Consider the following 3,385-nt stretch of genomic DNA (forward strand, 5'->3'; position numbering starts at 1 on the left):
TGGTTTCAATACCCACAAACTGTCGCTTGGGATTACAATATCGGACCGTATCTGGATTGCATTGTTGACGCTCCATGTCAATGACATTTAATGACAACCCCGTCATCAGAAATCTTTCCAGAGATGCTGCCTGACTGGCTGAGTATATCCAACATTTTCTGATTTCATTTCAGATTTACAGGATTCGCAGTGCATTGCTTTTGAAACTAAAAAGTAACATAAGTTGACGTCATTGGGATTCGAAAGTCAGTACAATTCTGCAACGGCAAATGTGATTCATGCGTGGTGTGTATCCTCCCTTCTGCCAGATAAAGAACATCACTGAATGGGTGCAGAACATTTTGAGGGGCGAATGGGAGCTGCTTAAGTCGTGATCTATGTGCTAACCACTGACATAAGGAAAGAAGGGGATGAGTTTCTTCAGTCAGAGTTTCAGGTGCAATTGAGGACATTAATGAGCAGGACCACAAAGGTATTCTATGGATTATTCCCAGTGCCTCGCGCTTTTGAGGTTGGAAAAAGCAACGTATGTCTGGATAAAAGGTGCACGAGGTTGGGCTACAGAATCCGGGGCATTTGGACCAGTTCTGGCGCAGGAGAGACCTGTTGCTGTAGGTCGAGTTGTACATCAATCGAGTTAGGACCAATGTCCACGCGGAATGTTTAACAACTGGGGCGGGTGGGGGGTTGAACTAATTTGGCAGTGGATTTGTGTACCAGGATGAAACATCTGTAGATGTTGTAATTATGCATTATACACAATTCCAAACGATTATTAAATATCAACTATAGCAGTGAACGTGGCCTCAGACAGCGCACTTCGGCCCTACCTTGGGAAACGATATACCACGGCTAGGCAAAACCTTCCCTTACACCGAGCACAAGCACAGGAAACAAAGGCACAGCAGACTTTGCTGAGGACCGTAGAGAGTAAAATGTTCTTCGATCAGTGATAGCTCTAAATATGTTTTGGTGTCTCTGTGTTAAGTTGCAATTTGTTCTGTGGGTTATAAATATATTTTGTATATCTGTTTTAGTGTTTATGTATTTGAATGCAACATAGTTATTTATAATTGTATTGTGGAGCATCTGTGTTTGTTATAAATGTATTTTCTGTGTACATCTTTGCATCTTGTAAACACCTCGCAAATAAACGTAAATACAATTATAGCACCGAGATACTTAGAGACAAATTCATAATAACACATATATGAACACAAATAATTTGATTATCAATGTTCCACACAATTTAATTTACAACTCACAGCTAGATGCACAAATATATATTATAAATTTCCCGCATGGACACCGAAATTCATTACAAATAACAATACATTACACAAAAAATAAAACACGTCTACGGCGAGAATCTATGGAGTCTCAATAACTGAAGGCTTTTTGCAGAGAGCCGGCATAGACACGATGGGTTGAAAAGCTTCCTTCTGTGTTGAATGATTCGATGATTCTTTGTCTTCTTCCTTGTAAGACAGGTAGGACAGGCAGCTGTATGATGGGAGCACAAAGACCCCAGGACATGCAGCTCTAGTGGCGCAATCGGTTAGCGCGTGGTACTTATATGACAGTACAGGCTTAGGAAATGCCGAGGTTGTGAGTTCGAGCCTCATCTGGAGCAGCCGAGGCTTTTGCATGTGATGTTTGTACCTTTCAGAGTCTGAGGCCGTTTTCCATTTATCGATTTCTCTTGTCTGTTCCGCCATGTACCACGGTGCTTTCTGTCTCTCTCGTTGCAGTTATCTCAATGTGAATCTGTGGATTATATCTGAATGAATACCCGTGCCTTTTGCCCACATGAAATAAATGAGGTTATCAAACAATTCTTCATCTGTCACGAGGGAGCGAATGAACCATCATTTGTAAGAAGATATAGTTTATCGTAAATATAACATTCCCTCTTGAGTGATAGAGGTTCAATTCTGTACAAAACCAAACGATGATCACAACGGTTTCCAATAGTCGCCTTTTAATGTATTGTCGCAAGCGCTACCATTGTAGCTGAAGGAGTTTCATAATTAATAAACAAAGAAATCAAGCAATGAAACGGTAGAGATGGTTCTGAGAATGTTGAATGCCCTCGGCCAGACCAACATTTAAAACAAGGTTTAAAAACTGGCAGCTTGCAGGAGGAAGCGAAGAAAGGAAAGAGAGCCACAGAAAAGCCACGGGAGTTTCGGAAGCTAAGGGCGTTTGTCTCTGACCACAGCATAGTTGCGCACGGCACGGATATTGTTGCTGTTAAATATGAATAAAATGCAACGTTTGTTTGCAGCTGTTTCCGTTTCTGTCCCTTTTACCTAATTCTTAATTCCATTTGCCTGCGATGATTCCATAAATCTTCGTATCCTTGCCGAACAAAAATCGATCAATGTGAAACTTGAAAATGTCAATTGACCCCAACGTCGATAAATCTTTAGGGGAGGAATTATAAGACAGGTGCGATAGGCAGCTGTATGATGGGAGCACAAATACCACACAGCATTCGCATCCAGCTCCAGCGACGGAATCGGATAGCGCGCAGTACTTATATGACAGTGTAAACATCCAGGAAGGCCGAGGTTGTGAGCTCGCGCCTCCCCTAATACAGCTGATGGCTTTGCTTGTGACATTTCGTCAGTAATCGAAGGTGCAATTGATGTATCCCCAAACCTTACCTACATATTCACTGTTTTATTCCAGCACAAAATATTGCAACGGAGGATGAAAATTGTACATATTTGTGGGATAGAGTGGAGGCGTTTTGACATTTAATCAATAACTCTGATGTAAATAATAATGTGCCGGAAATACACTCGATTTCAAAGAGAAGATATGTAAACACATTGTTTAACTCGACATAATTCCTACACCACATTCAAAAGAAACAAGTATTTCCTGAACATTTCGCTAAAAATTATGTGCTCCGTGTTGCAATGGCTCGTGCATTGGACTTCTCGCTGATTCTGTTCTATAGAAACATTCAAACTTATCGATTCGAGTCCCATCAAAGTCCAAATGTAAATTAATAGAATGTTTACTGCACAGCAGGATGCCATTCGTCCCATCGAGAGTGTGCTAGCTCTCAGCTAGTCCCAGTCCCCCGTCCTTTCCCCATAGCCCTGCAGGACAGGGTTGGCTGGTTCCGAGGCTGGAAAGTAATTTTTGCAACAAACCACAGCTGTCTGCGATAGCCGGTAGGTTTAATGTTTTGGGCCTGAAATCCACTCAGGTTTACCTGTTCGCCGCTACACTGTTTGAAGCTCCGTTCAGTGCTTGAATAACAAAGAGCTGTAGCTGCCGGGCTGCATTTCCCTCTCTCAGAGCCTGAGAGATCCGCCAGGGCGGGAGGCACATTTAAACTGTCGCCCAATTATCCTTTACGCTTTTACAA

The 3,385-nt window shown here is 42.2% G+C and overlaps 1 non-coding gene across 1 annotated transcript; it reads left to right on the forward strand.

Annotated features, from left to right (window-relative positions):
• The first annotated feature begins 1,539 nt into the window (after positions 1-1,539).
• trnai-uau (transfer RNA isoleucine (anticodon UAU)) lies at positions 1,540-1,633 on the forward strand. Its single transcript has 2 exons — positions 1,540-1,577; positions 1,598-1,633. It is a non-coding gene; the product is annotated as a tRNA-Ile (tRNA).
• Positions 1,634-3,385: the final 1,752 nt, after the last annotated feature.

The sequence above is a fragment of the Pristiophorus japonicus genome, chromosome 33 (genome assembly GCF_044704955.1).
Source record: "Pristiophorus japonicus isolate sPriJap1 chromosome 33, sPriJap1.hap1, whole genome shotgun sequence".
In the NCBI taxonomy this organism is placed as follows: domain Eukaryota; kingdom Metazoa; phylum Chordata; class Chondrichthyes; family Pristiophoridae; genus Pristiophorus; species Pristiophorus japonicus.